This window comes from Plecotus auritus (genome assembly GCF_963455305.1).
Source record: "Plecotus auritus genome assembly, chromosome: 9".
Lineage (NCBI taxonomy): Eukaryota > Metazoa > Chordata > Mammalia > Chiroptera > Vespertilionidae > Plecotus > Plecotus auritus.
In genome coordinates, this window is record NC_137783.1 from 33,190,300 (window position 1) to 33,216,227 (window position 25,928).

General features: G+C 38.4%; 1 protein-coding gene across 1 annotated transcript in view; it reads right to left on the bottom strand.

Annotated features, from left to right (window-relative positions):
• PCDH15 (protocadherin related 15) overlaps positions 1-25,928 on the bottom strand; it is a gene marked incomplete at its 3' end in the record, with an annotated part of 1,266,261 nt that overhangs the window by 1,113,821 nt on the left and 126,512 nt on the right. The window contains exon 2 of the mRNA XM_080641959.1: positions 1,364-1,473. The remainder of the gene's footprint in view (positions 1-1,363; positions 1,474-25,928) is intronic.

The following is a 25,928-nucleotide window of genomic DNA, read 5'->3' on the forward strand; positions in this document are numbered from 1 at the left end:
AACCTATAGAATTGTGAGGAAGAGATGAAGAGTAATAAAACACCTTCATATAGAGAATAGGACATGCACAGAATTATACTCAGTACAACAAAGTACAGAATACATGAATATATGTTAAAGTATCAGCTGTATTGCATGATATGTATATTTATATATCACTATATTATAAGTAATTTTATCCAAAGAAATATACTCTTATTAGATGGCATTTGAAATTACAGATGGTATAAATCTTTAGATAATTCTTTCATTAAGACTCAAGATCTATGCATTCTTTCCTTGAACCTCTTGGAATTCTGAGCCACCATTAAGAAATCCAATTTTCCTGAGATTGTAAGGCTGTGAAAGAGGTCAAGTGAGCCACATGACAGGGTCATTTGGAGAGAGAGAGAGAGAAATGACTAATTCCCCCTTAGTCCAGCTATTTCGGTCTAAGTGTAAGGTGAATAAAGCTTCCTGATGACTCCAACCTCAGCTGCCATCTAACTGTAACTCACTAAGAACCTCCTAGTCCAGCCCATCAATCTCAAAATTTATAAAAGATAGCATGTTGTTTTAAGCCATTACATTCTGTGGAAGTTTATTATATAGAAATAGATAACCAGAAAGACTAAATTTTTACATTTCTGTCAAGGCTAATAATTTCACAGCTGCTTGGAACAGATTTCTTCCTCTGTCTCTCCCTCCCTCACCATACACACACACCCCTATATACACAGCTAAAATCTACACACATATATGTATACACACATATAAAAATAGCATTATTTTCAGATTGCCCAATAAAATATGGATCTAAAGTAAAAAGTGGATTGCAAAATAAAGGATAGAAATATACTAAAAATGACAGCAAATACAACTTTTTAAACTTAACTCTGAAATTCCAGCAATCATGAATCAAAAAGGAAAATAGTATATATGTCTCATTATTGAAATGAGAAGAAACTAACTACTCAAGATATTTATTATATTTATGGAAACAAAGGGAAATTCTGTTTCAAAGGTGAATTTAATGAAGGTAACTAGATAATGTAAAAAGGAGTTTCTGACATTAATAACTATTCACTATGAGCTTTTACATCAAATCCATAACAAAATAATATCAAGTGTAAATTAATTAATAAAAATTAAAATACTAAACTTTGGATATTTTTTCAAGCCATTTAAAAGAGGGCAATTTCCTTAACATTAAATAGAAAATTGGCAACTGATATGAACAGGCAGTTTGTAAAAATAATGAAATGGCTGTGAAATATATGAAAATATTTTCAGTCTGCCTGCTATTAAGAAATGCAGAATAAAATAAAAAATTATACAGCATTTTCAGATCTCTGGCAAAGATAAAATAAATTTAATGACTTACCACATGGTGGAGGAAGCAGAGGTACAGTACCTTTCATATCATTGTTGACATGAGTTCCCCCATAGCTCATTGACAGCAATTCTGCAATAACTCCATCTCTAGGGCTCCATCTACATAAACATGTGCACACATTTATAAATATATCTATAAAGATGGTCATTAAATAATAGTTTTTAATAAAAATTTAGCCTATGGTAAAATATATAGTTGATTAATAATGATTGGTAAGCCCTAGCTGGTTTGGCTCAGTGGATAGAGTGTTGGCCTGCAGACTGAAGGGTCCCAGGTTTGATTTGGTCAAGGGCACATGCTGGGATTGTGGGTTCGCTCACCAGTAGGGGGCGTGCAGGAGGCAGCTGAAAAATGATTCTTCATCATTGGTTTTCTCTCTCTCCCTCTCCCTTTCTCTCTGAAATCAATAAAAATATGTTAAAAAATTAAAAATAATGATTGGTAAAATCAATAATGGCTTATTCAAACATTGAAATTCTATGCAGCATTTAATAAGATACAAGTATAGATTTAATAAGATACAAGTATAGATTTAATATATATTTAAGATACAAGTATATATTTAACATATCAGATCTCTGATATGTTATTTACATTCTCATATGTATAAAGAGGAACGTGTGTGTGTGCATATGCAAGTGCATAAAATATATTTGGAAGCATTCATAAGAACCTATTAACAGTAATATATCTTGACAATATAATTGGAAAATAATAAAGGGATATTGACTCATTTTTATGTAACTATTTTCTTACTATTTTTAAAACACATGACTTTATTTTCTCACTAAAATTATTGAAGTAGTAAAAGATAAATGATTTCCCAATGCTTCTAAATGACTTGCAAAAAAAAACACACAAAAACCTAATGTGACCCAATAGGGAAGTATTTGTCTTTGAAGGTTATGTGGTTTACAACAGTGGATTTATTTTTCATTCCAGAGAAACCTAGAATTCCCATTACCTGGCGCCACTATGAAGGCTGATAAAAGGTAATGTGGTCAAAATTATGCTGGATATCCTCACCAGCTAAGTCAACCAGTCCACTTTTACCTCTTTTATACATGGACGCTACAGAAAGTGCTCTGCTTGAATGGAACGTTTCAGACCTATGGGAATGCATTAATAACATCCCCAAGCTGTCAACTGGGATACATGAGACAGGTAATTAGATTTTTTAATTTATCTTTATCTTTATTGTTGAAAGTATCACAGATGTGCCCCTCCCCCCTTTCCACAATTGACCGCCTCCCCTACTCCTGCCCCCTCCCCAAGCCTTCACAGAACTATTGTCTGTCCATGGATTATGCATATGTGAATAAGTTCTTTCATTAATCTATCCACATCATTCCATAACAGTAAAAGACTTTTTATGATGTAAGGCAGTTGTATATATTTATAGTTAAGCCTCCTACACCTCTCTTGTTTTAATATATTTTTACTACGGGCAATATCTACAAAAGGCATTAGCGATTTATGAGCCCAATTTCCTAACAAACAAAATTCCCAGAAGTTTTCTTTTTGATTATGTAAGATTTCTTGGGTTTTATGTAACAGTCTGGAGTAATTTCACATAAGCCTTAATAACTTTGTCACATTTATTGAGGAGCCAATTATTAAAATCTATAACTTTATAGAACACAACTTGGTAGTTTCTTTACTAAGGATAGGTTTCAGATTTCCAGTTTGGGCTTAGTTTCTAATGTCTATGCTTGGATCATTAAATTCCTTTTCTAACTGCAATTAAATATGTCTTCTCCCTCATTTCACTTCTAGCTACTATTTTAAATGCATTTGGCTCCCAATATTCTATTGCAGAATGAACAGTTATATGTGTCAGAGTTGCTTATATGTGTCAGAGACCACGTCCACTTCCACTTCAATATCAGAAAAAAGATGGGACCGACACTGTGACTTCCTGCCTTGTGTGACTTGAGCAGGAGCATTATTTCTAAACCTCTGATAGATACACATTCTCATATTCCTATAAATTATGGCCCTATATGTTTAACCTCTTTTTAGCCATATTTGTCTACTAGATTCTCCATGGGATTCCACCCAGGTCTCTAATAATGCCTAGAAACTGACTTTTTTTTTTCATTTGATTTTCATTTCTGGTCTTAATTTTCAGCATCATTACCCTCTCTGACTCATTTCCATTTGCTATCCGTCAATGACTATTCTTGGACTTCCCGATCTCTAGGCTAACTGATAGCTCTATTTGTTCTATGCTCCATTGAGATCCTTTTGTCTACCTGGAGGGAGGTGTTTAATAGGATTTTAAAATAAAATTAAAGTGGTTTTGAGATTCTGTTTACAAGAAGAAATGGTTTAAATCCTGAAATCTATTTAATAGGTACAATCACAGAGACTCCTTGTTGGAAACTGATTAGATATTAATGGGGAACTTAACATTATTTACCAAAGACCCATATCCTTGTAAATCACATGTACTAAAAATTTGAAATTAAAAAAAATGGGAGTACATTTTCTCCACCATAAATTATAGTACACCATGTTTTTACAGTAATACAACCTGTTCTGAGTCTAAACTTAACTAATATATTGGGTAGAGCATGACAAGTAGTTTCTGTGGAGGTATTACTAGTAAATTTCATTGTCTCCCCCCCATCAATTGGAACATAGCCACTGGAAATTTACAAGCTATCATGTTTTGAGAGAAAATCAGAGATGATAAGTTACCTAATCAGTTAAATCTCTGAATTCTAATTCTTAGAGATCCCTCAATGTACTATAAAAAAAGGGAATGGAAAATAATAATTGCGCTTATAATTTTATTATAATGGTATACGGGCATCCAAACAATATAGTAAAGAATGGTATGAAGGAGAAATAAACTACCAATGAAGAATCTTTTTTTTCCAGAGTCAAAACTGACATTTTAGTTTCCCTGAGGGAGAGGTTAGAGAAAGTGAACAGGGTGAGGAGATACCAAGACATGTCACCAGGCTGTCAGAGAAGAGGGAAAGAAGGTGATGAGCTGTCAACTGAAATGGAAAAAGAGAGGGGATGTATAAAATATTCTAACAAACCAACTGTACTCCTACAACTTTAGACAAGCCAGTAAACTTACTATTTTTTTTTTCATTTCAAAACATAACTAGCCCAGCAGGTATTGCTCAGTGGTTGGGCATCAACCCATGAACCAGGAGGTCATGGGTTGATTCCCAGTTAGTGCACATGTCTGGGTTTCAGGCTAAATTTACCCAATAGGGGGCATGCAGACGGCAGCTGATAGATTATTCTCCCTCATCATTGATGTTTCTATTTCTCCCTCTCCTTTCCTTTCTCTGAAATCAATAAAAAACATTTTTTAAAGTGTCTGTAAAAAAAAAAAAGATAACTAATCCTCAGAATACAATATTTTTACTTAATTCTAAACCATCACTATTATAGTCAATTTTACAATCTAAGCCTTGCAGTTTGCTAATTTGCAACAATGTCACGCCTATGAGGCATAAAAATCAAGGGTAATAAAATACAAGCCAAATGGAATGATAAAGAAGACAGTCATGAATGAAGTTAAAAATAGAATGTGTGATATCCTTACAGAAAGTCTTCAAAATCCACATGTATCTCTTATTAAACCAGATTTCCCCAATATCTCTGCAATCCTAGAGTGACAATTCTGGCACTGTGAAAATTTGCCTTATTTTTATCTTCCTGAGAGAAACATATTATCAATACACCTACAAAAGCCTCTTGAACATTAAACTCTAATAGTCAGCCACTCCCATTCATATGATCAAGGCAACATTTGAAATTGTTCTAAAGTCCTGTCTTTGAAACCTCAGAGAACTTTATCAAAAAAATACTGCCTTGTAAAAAATTGTAAACATCCAGAAAAAAAAAAACTTTGATAAATATATCAAAAAAATGTTGAATAAATTATAAATCTTGATTGAGTAGTCAAATCTAAAATATTAAATTATTTAATAAAATTTTAATTTTAGAATACTTTTATATTCACAGAAAAATGGGAGACAGCTTACAGGGAGTTCCACATACCCCACACACAGTTTCCCTTATCATTAGTGTCTCGCATTACAATGGCACATTTGTCACAACTATTGAAACAGCATTGACACACTATCTTAAACAAGTTCATACTTTGTTCAGATTTTTTTTAGTTTATATCTACTGTCCTCTTTCTCCTTTACTGTTTCACCATGCCACCCAGGGCACCACATTCTACTTTGTTATCTCCTTAGGCTCCTTTTAGATATGAGAGTTGCTCAAACTTTGCTTTTTATTCAGTTTTGTGGAATATTGGTCAGGTAATTTGTAGATTGTTCCTCAATTGGGACTTTTAAAATGTCTTTTCCATGGTCCAATTGGGATTATGGGTTTGGGGGAGGAAGACCACAGAGGGAAAGTTCCAATTTTATCATTTACTAGAGGCCCGTTGCACAAAGAGATTCGTGCAATAGGCCTTCCTTCCCTTGGCTTCCAGCACCAGTTTTCCTTCTGCACCTGGGACCCAGGCCTTCGCTCCGGCCAGAGTCTGCCATCTTCGCTGCAGACTGCTGTCTTTGTCCTTACTACAGACTCCGGAGTCTGCAGTCTTGTCTTCGCTGAGGCACTCCACTCCTGTACATCCCTCCACCCCCCGCCCTCCCTCTCATAGCAGGCGTCCTGCCCCACCTGGTCACTCGTGCCTGGAGCAGCTGGATGGCTGCCATCTTTGGCCTTCTAATTTGCATACTCAATCTGATTGGCTGTGGGCATAGCGGAGATACAGTCAATTTACATGTTTGTCTATTATTAGGTCAGATTAAGGGTCTACACCAGTGGTCGGCAAACTGCAGCTCACAAGCCACATGCGGTTCTTTGGCCCCTTGAGTGTGGCTCTTCCACAAAATACCACATGCGGGCACGCACGTACAGTGCGAATGAAACTTCGTGGCCCATGCACAGAAGTCGGTTTTCAGCTCTCAAAAGAAATTTCAATCATTGTACTGTTGATATTTGGCTCTGTTAACTAATGAGTTTGCCGACCACTGGTCTACACTATTGAAAAGACATTATTATTGATGTTTATCTTGATCATTTGACTGAGGTAGTGTCTTTCAGGTTTACCAAATGTAAATTCACTGCCCCTCTTTCCATGCAGTACTCTTTGGAAGAAAGTCACTATGTACAGCCCACACTTAAGGAATGAGAAGTTATGTTCATCCTCTTGAAGATGGAGTATCTAAAACATACATTTGTAATTCCTGTACGTTGAGAGGTTTATCTTTTCTCCCCCATGTATTTATTTATCCAGTCACTTACTTATGTCAGTATGGTCTCAAGGATATCCTATCTAATAAAAGAGTAATATGCAAATTGACCATTACTCCAACACACAAGATGGCTGCCCCCATGTGGACACAAGATGGCCACCACAAGATGGCTGGCAGGGGAGGGCAGTTGTGGGCAATCAGGCCAGCAGGGGAAGGCAGTTGGGAGGGACCAGGCCTGCAGGGGAGGGCAGTTGGGGGCGATCAGTCCTACAGGGGAGGACAGTTGGGGTTCACCAGGACGGCAGGGGAGGGCAGTTTGGGGCAACCAGGCCTGCAGGGGAGGGCAGTTAGGGGTGACCAGGTCGGCAGGGGAGGGCAGTTAGGGGTGACCAGGCCATCAGGGGAGGGCAGTTAGGGGCAATCGGGCCAGCAGGTGAGCAGTTAGGCATGGATCAGGCTGGCAGGGGAGTGATTAGGGGGTGATCAGGCTGGCAGGCAGAAGTGGTTAGGGGCAATCAGGCAGGCAGGCAGGTGAGCGGTTGGGAGCCAGCAGTCCTGGAATGTGAGAGGGATGTCCGACTGCCCCGTTAAGGCCTGATCCCACCAGGCAGTCGAACATCCCTTGAGGGGTCCCAGATTGGAGAGGGTGCAGGCTGGGCTGAGGGACAACTCTCCCACCCCATGCATGAATTTCATGCACCGGGCCTCTAGTTTATTTTATAATTTGGCTTATAATACTACTTACTTATATTGCTCAAATTGTTCCAACTTTGGCCATCAAGAGCTCTTGCATGTTGTTCATGAGTTCTCTGACATATCCCATGTGCGAGAGGTTTGTCTATTTTGAGAACTTCCTCATCTTATGTATTTCCTGGATGAGCCCTAGAACCAGCCATTTCTCCAAGGAATTCTAGTTGCTTTTATTGGAGAATGGTCTTAAAAACCAAGTTCCAGATATCATGAGTGCTCCATTGCTACTTGAGTCTTGCTGCTTCCAGGCCCTCTCAGCTGACTGAGCAAAAAAATACATGTGTGCACTAACTTATATATATATACATATAACTGTATTTCTATAAGTACCCATCTATTTAAAGCTAAACCCAAGTTTAAACATAGACCATTCTAGTCTTCTCTCCTTGCTTACCTGTAACTTCCCATGCCAGCACTGAGAAACCTGGCTTCCAAAAATCACCATCTGGGTTTTTTGTTTGCTTGTTTGTTTTTACTGTTAATACCTTTATTGACTCCATGTATATCTTAATATCTAAAATCAATAAACTTATTATATTGTGAGAACATCTTCTAATTTGGCTTTATTTTATTTTTCCTCTATTTTCTCTTTAGGATTTTAAAATTATTTATAAGATATCCTATAACAGGGGTGGGCAAACTTTTTGACTCGAGGGCCACAATGGGTTCTTAAACTGGACCAGAGGGCCGGAATAAAAGCATGGATGGAGTGTTTGTGTGAACTAATATAAATTCAAAGTAAACATCATTACATAAAAGGATATGGTCTTTTTTTTTTTTATTTCAATAGTTTTATTCATTTCAAACTGTGCTCTGATACTGTGCTCTCCAGGGGCATGTCTCCCTACATCACCACGATAACGTGTCTACGCATTCCTAGGGTGATATCGGGAGACGCGTCCGCGGGCATTACAAGGAGCCTCTGGAAGATTGAGAGGTTGTTCCTTCTACTGAATGGGCGGATATAAATCCGCCCACTCAGAAGAAGGAGCTGTGGCCGTGTTTCCCGACGTTGCCATGTTAACACTGCTGCTGGTGAAGGAGCGGAGGGGAGAGCAGGAGAACCCTCTGTTCTTTCGGCTCCGCGGGCCGGATAGAACAGCCGAATGGGCCCGGCCCACGGGCAGTAGTTTGCCCACGGCTGTCCTATAACTTACTCTCAAAGTCTATTTTCTAGTAGGAATAGACACATAAACACACAGAACCACAGTCCCAATCACATACACACACACACACAAGGAGAACTTCATAAGATCTCAGAGATCATGCAATCCATCCTTTCTTTAAAATATGTTGTAATTGAGGCCTAGAAAGATCTCCTCTCTCTTAAAATTATTGAACATTTTAGATTTTACACTCAGCTAAACCCTCATATTACAAATGAAGAAATGTACACTCATAGTGTTTAATAATTTTGTAGCTGGTCAATGACAGAAAAGGAAGACCACCTAAAATAAAGGAAAACTGCTTTCCTGATAATAATTATATCCACACAGAGAGACATTCTGGTTCTGGCAATATATAGCGGGTATCCTTAGAGCCGAAATTTCCCAGTATCGGGGTTTTAAGATCAGCCAACTTAGTATTTTATACTTTGAACCAGTTATTTTCAAAATGAGATTGATCTATCTATAAATATATAAAAACCTCAGCAATTGTCCAACCAGCTGACTGGCCAGTAGCTATGACGCATAATGACCAACAAGGAGCAGATGCTCCACACACAGGCATAGAAACATGGAACAGACTGATGAATCTCAGAGGGAATGGGGGCAGTGGGAGGGCAAGAAGAAATTAACCAAAGATCTTATATGCATACTAAAGGCCTGATGCACGAATCCTGGTCTGCAGGGACCAGGCCAAAACCGACTCTTCGACATCCCCTGAGGTGTCTCGGATTGTGGGAGGGTGCAGGCCAGTCCGAGGGACCCCACCAGTGTAAGAATCCATGCACCTGGCCTCTAGTGTATATGTAAATTACTCAACAATTACTATGAGAGAACTAGGCTCATTTGCAAAAATGATAATGTATATAAATGATCAAAGATCAGTTTCTGACATATCTGCTTGGTTATCGTTCATTATTATTCTTAAGCTTGAGAAAAATTGAAAATGGTTTCAAAATAAAATTTAGTTAACAAAATGATCAGCCTTTATGTGTCCCACATTGAGAATTGTCATCATTTACATCATTTTAGTTAATAATTCTGCAATTGTTACATTTTGGTTTAACTAAACATGTTAAAAAATAATTTCATCTCTTAACATGGTAATATTCTCTCATTTCAAACATAATTGTTACCATCGTAACTAGCTAGCTAATCCTACCTACGTGTAATAGGGTAATATGCAAATTGGTAGGGACGCTGTCACAGTAACAACCCATTAGCAAGCTGCGCGTGCAGCAGGCACAGGTGAGCAGGGACTTGCCCAGGGCCGACCCGGGGCTCAGGCAAGCCACCAATAGCTGCTGCTGCTGCGAGGGCCCAAGGCTCAGGCAATGAGGGCCCGAGGCTCAGGCAATGAGGGCCGGGTGAGGCTCAGGCAGCCTCACAGCTGGCAGTGACAACAGCAGAGGTGTGATGGGGGCGTCGCCTTCCCCTGATCCCTGGGTTGCCTCCTGCAGAGGGAGGCCAGAGGCAGCAGTGGCGAGGCGGTGATGGGGGCGGTGCCTTTCCCTAATCAGCCAGTTGCCTCCAGCAGAGGGAGGCCAGACTGCAGCTTGGGCCCGCTCCCTGCGGGAAGCGGGTCTAAGCCGTCAGTACGACATCCCCTGAGGGCTCCCAGACTGTGAGAAGGGGCAGGCCTAAATGGGGCAGTCAAACATCCCTTGAGGGGTCCCAGATTGGAGAGGGTGCAGGCTGGGCTGAGGGACAACTCTCCCCCTCATGCACAAATTTCGTGCACCGGGCCTCTAGTATATATTTAAAGGTTTCTCTTTTGTATTGTAATACTTGAAAAATGAATGACTGGATCTCAGCATGGAAACACTTTAGTCTGCTGGATGAACCCAAGAGAAAAATAAAATAAATAGAAGCGAGAAAGATTTAAAGTATTCAATTTTATCACTTCTCTAGAGAAGGGCCCCTGCCAATACTGGGTTAGGTCAACAAACAGTGCTTTGGTGCTTTCTCAACAGTTACATATGATAAATGCACGTCAAAACTGTTCAGCTCTATGTGGATGAAGCATTTGTTACATCAGGTTGTTAAGTGCAAGGTTTTTCTTGAAAATTCTCTTCTCTTTTCTCCTCTGCCCTTCTCTCTCAACCTGTTTTTAAACAATCTATGTCAGGGTCCTCAGACTTTTTAAACAGGGGGCCAGTTCACTGTCCCTCAGACCATTGGAGGGCCAGACTATAGTTTAAAAAAAAAACTATGAACAAATTCCTATGCGCACTTCGGGCCTGGGACGAGTCAGCTTCTAAGCAGGACAGGCAGCGGCACCCAGCAGGCTGGATAAATGTCCTCGGCGGGCCGCATGTGGCCCACGGGCCATAGTTTGAGGACACCTGATCTATGTATATAAAAAGCCAAACAGCTGGTCACTATAATGCCCACAGCGGCCAGGAAACTGGCCCAATCAGGGGTTGGGGCCGGCTGGTCAACCTCCCGCGGCCCTGCGCCCCCCAGCTGGCCCTGCCCCTAATTGGCCTCTCCCACCCTGATTGACCCACAGCCCCTTCCCCCAGCCAGCCCCACCCCTCAGTGGTCCCCCATCACCCTGATCAACCCACAGCCCCTCTCCCCACCAGCATCACCCCCAAATAGCCCCCACCATTCCAATTGGCCTGCAGCCCCTCCTCCCAGCCAGCTCCACCCCTGATCACACCCACACACACCAATCAGGGGTGAGGCTGGCTGGCCCACTTTCCACAGCCCTCCCCACAGCCAACCCCACCCCCAATTACTCCCCTACCCCAATCGGGGGTCAGGGCCACCGGCCAATCACCCATGGCCCCTCCCCACAGCCGGCCCAGCCCTGTTCTGGCCCAGATCAGGGAAGGCTGGCCAGCTGGCCAACCTCCTGCCATCTCCTCCTCCCGACAGGCCTGGCCCCAATCTGCCTCAATTGCCCCAATCTACCCCAATTGGGGCCGGGCTGGCCAGATCCCACCCATGCACAAATTCATGCACTGGGCCTCTAGTAAAATATAATGCTTCTAAGCAAAGAAATTACTAATTTCCTAAATGTAACTGATCAAGTCAAATATACAGACACATTCTCTTTTCCAGTTTTATTTCCCTTCATTATACCATTCATTATCAGGCATTATCAGATGCTTGGCTCATTTATTCACTATCTGTTCACCACACTGAAATGTACCCACAAAGAGTGGGTGTGTTTGTTTTTTTTTAATATATATGCCTCTTTAATTTAATTTTCTTATATTTTACTATTTATCTTTATTGTTGAAAGTACAAAGGGGCCATCTGTAACACATATCTCATATGGCAGTTACATAGTAGGTATTCAATAAAAGAATGAATAAATTAATCAGTGAAAAACAATGTTACTGGATGAAAAAGAAGGAAAAAACTTTAGGTTTTCTCTCCTCTCTCTCTCTCGACTATTATATCCAAATGAGTCAATGAACAAATTACCTGCATGGCACACTTACTCATCTTGTCAAAAACATCAGGTTGCTATGATAAAACAATTTTAACTTGTAAGGTAATGAAAAACCAAAGTCTATTTTTCAGGAATATTTGGTTTGTTCAAAAATACTATTATACAAATAACTGAAAAAAGATAAAACCAATTATTAATGGATTTTTATCTTTACCACTGTTAAAGCCTTGGGATTTTAACAGCAAACACACACACACACACACAATAAAATGGATTTGAAATTTTCTCAAATCTCATCCAAATACTATTTTTTAGAAAAGTAATCCTCCACTGATAATACTAAAATTGGAACTATGGAAAATATAAACAACCCAGCATAGAATTTTTAAACTGAAATATTTTTCTTTTATAATTAACAGACAATACACCTATTTGTAACTAGTAAATGCTAAGTACTCTGGGCATGATGAATTTCACTTCAAAACCTAGAAGGTGTAAGAATCAAAGAGACGGGAGCTTTTGAACCCACTGACTATAATAAATCTTGAACTACTCATTTCACACTGCATAGTTGATTTAGTGGGATAAAGGAAATGGATTGAGGGCACCTGAAGAAGATCTGATATAGGACAGGAGGCCTCTTGTGCTATTCAGGGACAAAAGCAAAATCACAGAACTGGCTCTCCAATCAAATTGGCAAGAGGAAAGACTTCAAGTAAAATCCTTCAGTTCAAGCATATTTTTCTTAGGAGAAAAATCCATTGTTTGGTTTTGTGTGATACATACAGGGTGGAGCAAAAGTAGGGTTACAGTTGTGAGTACGAGAAACAGTTTCTTCTTGTATTATGATTTATTAATTATTTGCATTGTTTTCCACAGAAACCACTGTAAACCTACTTTTGCCCAACCCTGTAAACAAATTTCTATAAATTTATGAAAATAGTCTTTACAAACACATTCACAATCAAACCTCAATTAGTATTTAGGCGTTTGAATTTCCAGTCCTAGCCCTTATCTGAGATCTGTGAAACTAGTAGTAGGAGTTTGCAAGATGACTACTGAACACTGCTTGAGTATAGCTTGTTAAAGATCTCTGTGTGGCAGTCTTTAAAGCTTCAACAAAGATTCCTGACTTTCTTCCTACACACATACTTCACACTGCTTCAGATATACATAGTAGGATTGCACCCCTGCTTCTCTCGTGATTGGGTGGAGATGATGTGATTAGTTCTGGCTGAGCTGAGACATGTGCTACTTCCAGGCTAAGGCCTTTTTTTTTTTTTTTTTTTTTTTTTTTTTGCTGGAGCAGGATCCTCCTGAGATTTTTTATCTGGCATGATGAATTGAAACAATTGTGATGTTGGCTATGCTGTTATCCTAGATTTCTGAGTGAGTATACTGTTCAGGAACGTCCCATCCATATTCTTGCCACCCAAATGTGAGGAGTGTGTAATATGAGTGAGAAATGAAATCTTGCTATTTTCAGGTATTAATGTTTGTGGTTGGATGTTATGTAACATAACTTAGACTTTCCTAAGTATAAAAATTTCCAGAATCAATACTCAGGATGCTCTCACGATCATTCTTAGACATATGCAGAGCAGCTAACAATTTGTATCTCTGGTGTGCACATTCCTAGTCTTCTACATAGTCTATTTACATAGTCTATTTAGTACCATGCTTTGTTGTTTTGTTTTGTTTGCCATTTGGTGCTTTTTGTGGCAAATTTGCACTAGAATATTTCTGACAAAGCTTCCATATTTAGAGTTTTACAATTTTCCCTCCTCCCAATATCTCCCAGACGAAGCCTAGACAAACTAGTTCAGTCAGACCACAACCCGATGCACTGAGACTGCCTGCTTCTTCACTCTCAAAATCCAGCTATTGAGAAACTGGTGTACATGCGGGATGAGGTGAAATATAATTTTGACTCCTCCTTTGATAAAACTATATTCCACTGAAGCTCTGACAAATCAAGCCCATTTTATACAGCTATGTGAGGTTCTAGGATTAAAGTTTATTACAGATTAAGTAAGGATGTTATAGGCTGCCCCGAGAACCTAACTATCATTTTAAATATTGTTTCTATGGGAAAATATATTCCAAGTTCCAAACAACTGATTCGCAAATTAATTTCTGGAACACTACCAGCTCTTTTTGAAAATGCGGACTCCTACATGGAAAATGAGTAAGGCACAGAAACAAAGAGATAATACCCAGGTTTCCTATCCTGTGTGTACAAGGGTGGTAGTTTAATAATGATAAGACTATCGCTCTGAGCAGCCTATAAAATATATATTTACTTAGCATTCACTTATGAGATTAATTTTTTTCTGTCAATTTCTGCTAAATAATTTACAGCCATTGGGAGGAATTTGGACCTCAAAATGATAAAGAAAAAAGTGACAGGCCATATATTGATCCTGTCCACAGCAAATCGGTGTATTTGTAATCGAAAAGTCCATGCCCTGACAATTATGTTCACTGGATTGTTATGTAGCAGAGAAAGATGGGGGATCACTAATTGAACTCACTATCTCCTTGGTATACTTTTTGTCTTACTGACTTACTTAAGTCCTAGTGAATATACATTATGTTGGACAAATCTGCCTGATTTTGCTAATGTGCTCAAATGATAATCCTGATTCAGGATAAGTAAAATAGACCACAGGTAAGGTTGATATTACTATTAGTATATTGAGCACACATTTAATATACACTATACATTTAGGCAAAACAGTTTACTATTTACCTATTTCACCTTCCTTGGTATGACATTTCTGCCACTGTATAAGTCTTCCAGAAAGAGAGGAATTAGGAGCTACAGTTCTCATTAAAATACATTTAGTTTCAAACCAGGCAATACTGGCTTATTTGCAGAATGGAAGCAACCCAGAAAAATAATTGAGTCTACAGTATTACAGGCTGTAAGAAAAAGCCAGGACTGTACTGTCCATTGAACATGCTAATTGATTCCGACCTTGCAAAAAGATGAAGCAAAAAGATTTTCTCTAATTGCAAAGATCTCTGGCTGGGTACATAGTCCTATTTATCACTTCACACTTGGGTGATCCATGTTGTTTCATACAGGCCCTTTTTGTTAGAAAAAGAGTCTTCCTTTGTAAAAGCCCATTGCTTGTATTTATTGTGTGTGTGTGTGTTGACTGTTGTCATTTTTTAAATTTCTTTATTGATTAAGGTATCACATATTTGTCCTCATCCCCCCATTCCCATCCCAAACCCCTCCCCAAGCATGCCCCCACCCCCCTGTTGTCCGTGACCACTGGTTAGGCTTATATGTATGCATACAAGTCCTTTGGTTGATCTCTCCCCCTTACCCCCACCCTACCCTACCTTCCCTCTGAGGTTTGACAGTCTGATCGATGCTTCCCTGTCTCCAGGTCTGTTTTTGTTCATCAGTTTATGTTGTTCATTATTTCCCCTAGATGAGTGAGATCATGTGATACTAGAAATACACTTATAAGAACTGAAAATGAGACAAGCAATATTTAATTGATGCCTCATAGAGTGCTTTGGCATGAACACTTGGGGGGAAAAGTTCTAATTTACTTCAAGGGGATTTTTAAAACTCTAGATTATGGATAACCTCATTGAACAAGTTTCAGAGCCAATGATAACTATTCAATATTTTCCTAGATTAAACACCAGATCAGGAGTGTGTTGCTTTTTTATGCTGACAACAGTCACTTTCTATCAGTTGTTTGGTAACAATTTTAAGTGGATGAAGTTCTACTCTAAAGAATTAAAGCTGGAGGATTGTCTTGTCATACCAGAAGTCATGCAGGCTACAAACAGAGCAATTACTAAGCTACAGACACAGGCCAAGTGTACTGCAATTTTTTTTTTTTTGTTAGATCAGTAAAAACATTTCCAATTTCCTTTTTGGGATATTGGAATACCTAGGAAGAGAGGGGAGCTCTGAGTCACTGGGAAAGGCAGTAAAAAAAAAAAAACAAAAAACAATAAGACAACAGCAGAAGACAGACTTACTAAGCAAACCAATGAAGTAGCCCATGTTGATGGAGATCAAGGACATTCTCCACCAATGGAGTGATCACAGTTATCAGTCAGGACTGATGAGCCAGAGATTATTTGTTAATTCCATTACTGTCTCCCTTGGCCAGAAAATAAGTTTTGCAATGATTCTTTTTGGGATTTTGAGAATCTGATTATCATTTTTGGAATTTTACTTGTCCTAATCTGGTGATCAAATGACATGTTGTCAACTACCTTTCTTTTTTATCAATTAAACTTACATTTAAAAGGCAGTGATCCAGAATATAAGTAGAGAACCATGGCTCTCCTATAGTATGAATTTCTCAGATATATGGATGAGGGCAGGAGCCAAAAGAGTGTAATAATACATCTCAAAGAAGATAACTGGGTATCTTGTTTGTATCCTATTTCTAATGGTAAACATCTGGCAAATGTGATAGTTAAGTCTTTACTAGGAATGTATCAAGATTAATAAATTTAAAATTGAGATTAAAAGATAATGAGTGCAACTTTTCTGTATTTTTAAATCTAGAAGATAATTTTTTATCAATGGCATCTAAAAATAATGTGTTATTAGACTTACAGAGACTTAAAAGCCTAGAAGTAGTATACACATTTATATTCAGGAAGCAAGGTTGTATATCTAGCTATGTAAGCAAAGTCACTACATGTCATGTAACTTAAATGTAATATATAGGGAAGATACAAGCAAATAATATCAAATTTCTCCAGTCCTATAAAATCAGTGATAAGCTACAACTCTTGTTCCAGCTAATCAGCTTGCTATTGGCCGTTAGAAAGTTGTACAAAACAATAAAAAAAAAATGGTATGTTCAGAACTTGAATTATTATACATGAAAAACAACCACATAGGAAACTTTGCTTTTGGCACTGTTTTGGTACCCAGGACCTAAAATGTAAATCACAAGGTTAGAAAGATGATATTTTGGAGGTATTGAGCAAATTATGTGGGCGCATCCTTAAAGATATCTCAAATATGTATTCCCATATAAATTCACACAGAAATACACATTCTGATATATGTGTGTAATATTCCACGCAATATACTTATAAAAATAATTGTAAAAAGCAGGCAATTAAAGATAATGTGTAGTATTTATAATAACATGGTGAAGGAACAATAACTTTGAAGAGACTCTGCTTTGAATTTGTCCATGGAGACACATCAATTGTAACAAAAAGAAAGTACTAATCTGGTGGGGATGTTGATAAATGGAGGAGGCTATGCATGTGTGGAGACAGGGATATATGGGTATCTCTCTGCTGCCTTCTCTCAATTTTGCTGTGCACCTAAAACTGCTCTAAAAATGGTCTTTAGGAAAGTCTGCATATATGAGTCGAAGAATGTCTTGCTCAGATATAAAGGATGTATCTTACTTTAAATAGCACAAACTTGCTAATATTAAGCTATAGTTGACCTAAAGGTGGTGATTTACAGTATATACTCACCATTCTGCAGTTTTGATCGTGGGAAGTAGAGTAACATAGGTGCCTATCACTAGTGGAATGGTTCAGTAAAATACGACAGATAACAATACTGTTTAGTGGTTTGAAACAAAAGAGTAGATACACATTCAGCACCAAAGTAGAACTTTAAACCATAGTGTTATTTTCTGAACACAATAGCACTTACATAAATTAACAACACAGCTCTGTGTATTTAGCAAAAATATGTAAATATATGGTTATCCAGGACACATATTAACACTGTAAAGTGTTAATCTGCCTGTGCGGAATGGAGAAAATGGGTCTTCAGATTGGGAATCAAGGAAGAAAACATTAAAAATGTATGCTGAGTGAAAAGGGGAGATTTGTGGGCACAGGCCAGTCATGAGAGTGTGCCAGGACTGAAGTCTATCATTAAATCAAATCTCAGTTTCTGTACTTAGAACAAAAAAAGAAATCATATATCCTACCTATTATTGTGAAGATTAATTTAGAAAATGTGTTTAAAGAGCTTAGCACAGTTTGATATTAAGTAATAACTACTATGCTGTTATAATTATTGTCTTTATTAATGTACTAAAGGCTCGGTGCACGGATTTGTGCACTGGTGGGGTCTCTTGACCTGGCCTGTGGGGATCGGGCCGAAACGGGCTCTCTGACATCCCCTGAGGGGTCCCAGATTGTGAGAGGGTGCAGGCCAGGCCAAGGGACCCCACTGGTGCACGATCAGGCAGGGGAGGGACCGCAGGAGGGCTCTAGGGTGTGTCCGTCCCATCTCACCCAGTCCCAATCATAGCTGTCTTGCCCAGTCCTGATTGGGAACAACTGGGGCCAGCCGGCCAGGGAAGGAATGCAGGAGGTTGGCTGGTCGGGGAGGGACCACAGGAGGGCTCCAGGGCGTGTCTGGCCCATCTCACCCAGTCCCAATCAGCCAGACCCCAGCAGCAAGCTACCTACTAGTTGGAGTGTCCGCCCCCTGGTGGTGTGTGTCATAGCAACTGGTCGAACATTCGAAGGAATGGTCAGACACTTAGCATATTAGGCTTTTATTATATTGGATAGGATTATACCAAGTGGTTTTTGTTTTTTTTTGTTTTTTTTACTCTTTAATGGGCATTTCCAACAATGCTGTTTATCATCCCAAGTCCCCCTAAAATCATCACATGAAACAATATAAAGCTGTTAGAAATTGCTCTTAGAAATGTAACATACAATTTCTTTATTTTAATTTAATAGTTGTTGGTTGTCCTAGGATGGATAGTTAAGCACGTTGGAATAGGTTCACTTTTTGAATAAAACAAGAAGAGTGAATCTTCATTAGTGTTTTTTAAAAGCCTTCAACAGGTTTGGAATCTGGAAGCTAGGTGACTTAGCATAATGTGCTATCTTACTGGATTTCACTCCAGAGTTCCTGAGCCCAGGAAATGCGAGGAGGAATAAACAGCTTTGTAAATTCAATTGATAATCAAAGCTGATTTGCTGCGGGTTGATTTCCAGAAAGGCAAAACCTGCAGTCTCAGTCCAGTCAGTCAAAAATAACGTGAGAAGGCCATTCTCTCTGAGGGGATACGTGCTGGAAGAAATCCCAGAAAATACAATGTAACATTTCCCAGGGCAGAAAGCCCGGTTCCTTGTGCCAGACAATGGCTGGATCAGTTTAGCTCCTGTGTGGAAGCAGCCCTGGTAGCTTTGCTCTGGGGCGGCTGTCTGCCGAGGACTAAAACCACTGCTGCTCAGTAATTAACTCCTCCCAAATCTGAGGCAAGGAGGCAGCAACAGTGACCTCCTTTGCCATCCCTCGTCTCATTCCCCCATGATCAAGCCGGCGTGCTTTTTCTAGGGCTATTACTAGGTATGAAGACATTATTGCTCCCTGTCCCATCGGCCTTTCCAATAGGCATAGTTCCAGCCTTCAGTGATTACTTTGGATGTGCCTAACATCTTCAGTGGATTGATCACCAAACACACAACAGAGTAAAGTCTTACCTTTTATGAAAACATTATTAAAATTAGCCCGGCCATGGTAGCTCTGTGGTTGTGCATCAGCCTATGAACCAGGGGGTCACCGTTCGATTCCCAGTAGGAGGGGCATATGCCCAGGTTGCGGGCTCAATCCCCAATAGTGCAGGAGGCAGCTGATCAATGATTCTCTCTCATGCTTGATGTTTCTATCTCTCTCACCCTCTCCCTTTCTCTCTGAAATCAATAAAAATAGATATTTAAAAAAAAAAAACACTAAAAAAGTTAGTAGTGAAGAAGGTGGAGATATAGAAGAGTAGAAAATAATATTTTTAAAATGATGAAGAAAAAGAAGAAATGCATCTTTGTGTGTGGCAATCATAGGTGCTTAAATATGCAGAATTTGAATTCAGAGACACAAAATAAAATCTTGCCTTTACTACTTATTTCCAATTTAAAATCTCTACATATTACTTTATTCACCTGTAAAATTGTGTCTATGCTCCTAGATTAAATAAATATAAATGGCATTACTTATGTAGACTGGTTATCATAACACCTAGTACATAACTGAGAATAAACATTATAGGCAAGGATATGGAGCAACAGGAACTCCCGTTGCTTGTGGACATGCAAAATAGTACAGCCACATTGGAAAATAGATTGGCTTGTTTGTTTTCTTGTTAATTTGTTTTGCTGTACTTTACAAAATAAAACTTATTCTTCACCATACTATCCAGCAATCGTGCAATGTAGTATACACAAAGGAGTTGAAAACATGTCCACAAAAAAACCTGCCCACAGATATGTAGAGCAGCTTTATTAATAACTGCCAAAATTTGGAAGCAACCAACATTTCCTTCTTTAGGAGAATGGTTAAGTAAATGGCAGTACATTCAGACACTAGAATATTAGTGCTGAAAACAAGGGAGCTATCAAGCTATAAAAAGAGGAAACTACATATATATTACAAAATGAAAGAAGACAATCGGAAAAGGCTATATACTGTATAAGTCCAATTGTATGAGATTTATTAAAAAGCAAAACTATGAAGTCAATAAAGAGATCAGAGGTTGCCAGGGGGTTAAGGGAGAGAGGGATGAATAGGCAGAGCACAGAGTTTATTTGGGGCAGTGAAACTCTTCTGTGTGATATTATAATGGTGATACACGCCATTAGAAATTTGTCCAATCCCGTAAGATGTACAACCCCCAGAAGGAGCAGTAATGAAAACTATGGACTCCGGGTGATGGTGTGTCAATGTAGGTTTATCAGTTGTAACAAAGAGTGTTGGGGGGCTTTGATAATGGGTAGGCTGCTATGCATTTGTAAGTTACAGAAAATCTCTAATTTCTGCTCAGTATTTCTCTGGACCTGAAACTCAGCACTCAGCAGGGATGACAGGAAAGACCCAGAATGACAGGAAAGCAGAGTTCCTTTGTCAGCAAGTGGAATTAGTAAGGTTTTCCCCTAAAACTGCTTAACTGAAGCTGATTTCCAATGGAAACGTGAAGCACAACAACTTGGGAAAAAAATTGTGTACATACAGATCAACCATGAAAGCCTAGCAATTATCTCACAATAATTAGGGACCAAAGCCTTATAGTTACACAGATGAGGGCTGTATTGCAGGGTGTCATTTTCAGTTATATGTATCTCCAGGTCACAGGCCTGGCAATATTTGTTATACGTGTATTATTTCTAATCTCTATTTAAAATCCTACAAAATTAGTCAACTTTTTTATATTTTACTCATGCATTCAGTACAATCAAGCAATTTTTCTTCCAGCCACACAGAAAAGAAGGGACAGATTAACAATTTGATTCTGTAAAACAGATGAGCCACACTCCCTCAAATCAAAAGCAAAACCCTTGGAGGTGAAAACTGATATATGTGCATCAATTTGGAAATGATTCCTGACTCGAATACTATGCTTTTTAATTTCAATGAGAAAGTCCCACAAATTGTTTGTATAGTCAGACATGATACAGCAAATGTAATTGCTACTTCCATTCTTCACAGTGATGAATTCACAAGAGTCAGCATCCTACACTCGCCAACTCCAAGTGTTTTATTCTGAATGTCTTTATAACTTATCATTTGCTGTGGATTTATCTATTTTTGCACAGTAGTTGTATTTTACAAATTGCCTTCTGAAAAAAATAACCAATTCTTGGAAGTAATATATATTTTGACAAACTTTAAGTAGAATAATTACTCTAAATTTTCATTGTGCATATTGCATGTGAGCCATCCTCTGCCCTGTTAAACTTTGCACCTTGTTTTTCTTTCCGAGAGATTTGTCATAGCCAAAATATAAAAAGATGTTTGCCAAACTTTTCTTTCTGCATTTAATCAATGTGATTCTCCTTCTTGGTACTGAAGTCACCATTCCATAACATTTTAGAGAAGGAAGCGCCTTGAACACAATCAAGTAGTTACAGATACCCAGAGAACATTTAACTTTCTCTATCCCCAGAATTAAGTCACCTGAAGTTGGAGCTGAAACTCACTTCAGCAGTGATCCTCTAGTCTAAACTAAAGAAGAGAGAGAGAAAGCAATTGTCTGTAGGGCCCACAGACTTGAGACAAATTGCAGTCAGAGATATAGAGACTATATTATCTCCTGAGAGTTCCCCACTGTCAGAGTTAATTCTTAGATGTCTGCGTCCCCATAGAAGCAGCTTGAGAGGATTTGAACAAAATAATTCCATAGAGTATCCCTTCTGTCCTGCTGTGGAGCACACGTTTTAGAAGGGAAAGAAAAATCACTGTGGGAAGTGGACAGGACTAAGCTATTCAGTGTATTCCTTTTAAGCTGGATTTTGCTCTGTGCCCATCAGTTGTACATACATAATAAAAGCAGCTGTACATACCTAACGTTTATAGTGCATTCACAGCGAGGTTCATTTTAGAGATGAAGTAGCAGAGGATAAACAGAACCCAGCCGCATGATCAGCTAACATAGTAAGCATCAGAGCTGAGATTCAAACCAGTGTGATACAAATTCTGGTCATTCTGATTCAAAGACTAAGTAAGCCCTAAGCAAGATCAATACTCTCTCCTTATCTGTGTCTCTCTTTGCACCGTCCTCACCAGAATTCGGTATTTCCTAACTGGAATACTCAGTGAGTTATAAAATGTGTCCTTTCTCTCAATAACCACTTGCAGTTGGAAAATTGATTCTTTTCTGTATGAAAGCAATTCCTGATTCTGCATTTAAAAAGACACTTCAGGCAACTTACCTCACTACAGTTTCACAAGCATAATTCACACAAACAGTCTTATATTTTCTGAGTGAATCAAAGCATCAAGATTAAAAATAATCACCATATGTGTATGCTTGCTATGCAGAGCCTGCAGGAGTGTCACAGCTTTCATTTTCTGTGAGCAAAATGGACCCTCAGGCATTATGTTTCACTTTTTGCAGACAAGGTCAGTAAAAAAAATCCTACAATGTCTGTCAGTGCCAGAAAAACAGTCGTCTGTTCTATCTTTAATTAAGACTTGTATTAAATAGTGAATCCATTTTTTAAAAACGAGCATATGAACTATTGAGCCACATCACTGCTGATATTTAGCAGAAATGAAAGAAAACTCTCTGTAGTGTGAAAGCTAATTATATCCATTAATGAATAGATAATGTAAACAACATACCAATGATTTGTCCATCTTTCCAGAAGTCTCAGTGTTCAAAGAAACAAAATTTTACTGGCTAACCATTTTCAAACTTTTATAGGTTATATTTGCTCGTTTGTATGTTTGTTTTTCTTCATTTCAGCTGTAATAAGTAATTTTATTCCAGAGAAGGAATCTTACAGGCTGACTACTACCTCATAAAGTATCAATGTATGCTAAAATACTCGTATTTTTTCTTTATTTGGTCATATAAACATAAGACTAAATTTCTAATTATTCCATTGTTTGTTTTTTTTATTTTTAGAGAGAAAGAGGAAGGTAGAGAAAAAGAGAAACATTGCTCAGGTGCCTCCTGTACATGTCTCATAGGGAATAAAACCCGAAACCTGGGTGCGCTGGCCAGCATTAAACCCATGACCCTTCAGTACAGGACATGATGCTCCAACCAACTAAGCCACACCTGGCCAGGGCCCCATTCTATTTTGGGATTTGTTTAATTTTTGTTTGTTTTTTACATATCAGATATTAGTATTTAAAACTAAAGAAGATAAAATAGCAAAGTTTGGAACTATTCTCAAATACAGACTAAAATAATTACAATCTTCTTATTTCCTTTTTTTAAGTATAGTAAGCAAGGGTCACCAATTATATATGATAAATAAAGGTAGTTTGCCTCTGATTTACAAATTATAACAAGCCAGGATGAGAGGACATGATGAAATCTAAAAAATACTCCTATCAAAGTAAGCTATGTTAAATGCCAGGTAAAATATTGGAGTTGGAAACTGGCCAAGATTTTCTGGCTATCTTATATACTCTCGAGAATTATACTGAAGGACATAGTAAAGACTTATGGTTGGGACCTTGGTTTAACACCTCAATGGGAAGATTAAGTTATATATTCATGAATGCGCTTCCAATGTTATAAGTTGGCTAATAAAGGGCATCGGGGCACTATGAGACAGTTCTTAAAATAATTTGCCTTAGCTACATATATTTTCTCATATCAATAGCAGATCTCAAAGTCTTAAAAATCCAACATTTTACACTTAATAGAAGCTACATTATTAAAAAGTTCAATGATGAAAAAATGTTCTTAGACCCCTGCAGAGACATATATAACACACAAGTAAATACTAAAAATTAATTTTCAATAGTTTTCTATTAGAAGTAGTAAAATAGATCTTATGCAAGATTTTTCTTTTTTTACTGTATTAACAAGCTTCCTACCACCAACAAAACAAAATAAGAAAATACCCAGATTGTCCTTGCTTTGGAACTTTAGCCACTATCATATTTAGCCTCAATTCAGAGCAATAAACAATTACAACAACTGCAACTGTAAGCAAGCCTGATATCTATCATCTTATCATGTAAGTATAAATCTCATTTAAATGTGAGCTGGTTGCCATTTATTCAAGGTGACTGTGCAATTACATATATGAGCCTTCATTTTATCTATAACTCTGCTGAAAGAAAATTGTGCAAGCCCAAAAAGGAATAAATCAACAACAGTGAAGAGAAGAAAATTATGTTCAGGGCTTGGGTGTTATCAGCTGAATAGAAAATTCAAGAAATTTGAGAAAAATGAAAACTGTATGTAGCAGGTTGCTGGATCAAATCTGTAGGAAAAGCTAAATTGGGAGATTAACGGGAAAATGCAGTGAAGTGGAACTCAGGCCTCCTGAGGGCTTGGCTGCTGGGTGAGAGTTGACACTTGGTACTTAAAGTGAAAGTGAACATTGTGGTTTAATTCAAAGTCTGATATTTACTTTTAGTTCTGAACCTAAGATATCTATGCCAGTGTCCCTCATATGCCGTGTCACCACAAAACAAATAAATGGTTTTCCATTTTTCCAGGTCTTCATTGTGGGTTTAATAATGGCTTCTAGGATATACTAGTAGGTAGATAGATAGACAGACAGATAGATGACATAGACATAGACATAGACATAGACATAGACATATGATGTGGACTACTCATAGGATGATGACTCTAACTCTTTCATGCTATTTTGTAACCTCGTGTTTCAGATTACAAAAATCTATACCATAAAAGGCCTGTGATATTATGATAGGCTGTATCACAAACAAGAAGCAGCTCTCGTGGCGGGTGGGGCAGGGAGCCGGCAGTGTCCGCAGAGCATGCGAGGCGTCACGGGGCGGCAGACATGGCCCTGATGGCAGGCTAGGCCTAGGGGACACTACATGCACACAATTTAATCATGCACTGTGCACTGGGCCTCTAGTAAATAAATAAACAACAACAAAGAAAACAGAAGAAACATAAAAAACAAAAATATAAGGCTGTAATATCTGGTGAAGGAAGAGGAAGAGAAGAAGTAATTAAATCAAATAAACCCTTATCTTTCATGGTGGGGACTCAACATGTTCTCTTTATTGTTGACTAATCAAGGAAATGTTTCTGAAATGTTGGAGGTAAACCCTATAAAAATTTAAAGCAAAAATGACAAAGTTTACCTCTGTGGATGGGAAAGAGGTTAGGCTATATAATGCTGCTTTTTTTACTCATGAGCTCATTTATAAATTCTGAATTTTAAAAAAAAAGTCATGTTTATATTTGTTTTACAACGAGTTTTCAAAAAACTTTACTGACAACATAGAAAAATGACTTTTAACATATAGAAAGTTTTTATCTGCTATCTATAAAAGTATAGTATCTCTATCTATCTACACTAATAAAAGAGTAAGATGTAAATTGACCATACCTGCGCAATGCCCACCAGCCAATCAGGAGTGAGTATGCAAATTAACCCAACAAAGATGGAGGGTTAATTTGCATATGCAGGCGCCAAGCAGCCAGGGGCGGGGCAGGATGCACCGCCCCAGCCATTCTGGGCCTCTGGGCAGTATGGGAAGCCGGAAAGGCGGCTCCGGGCCA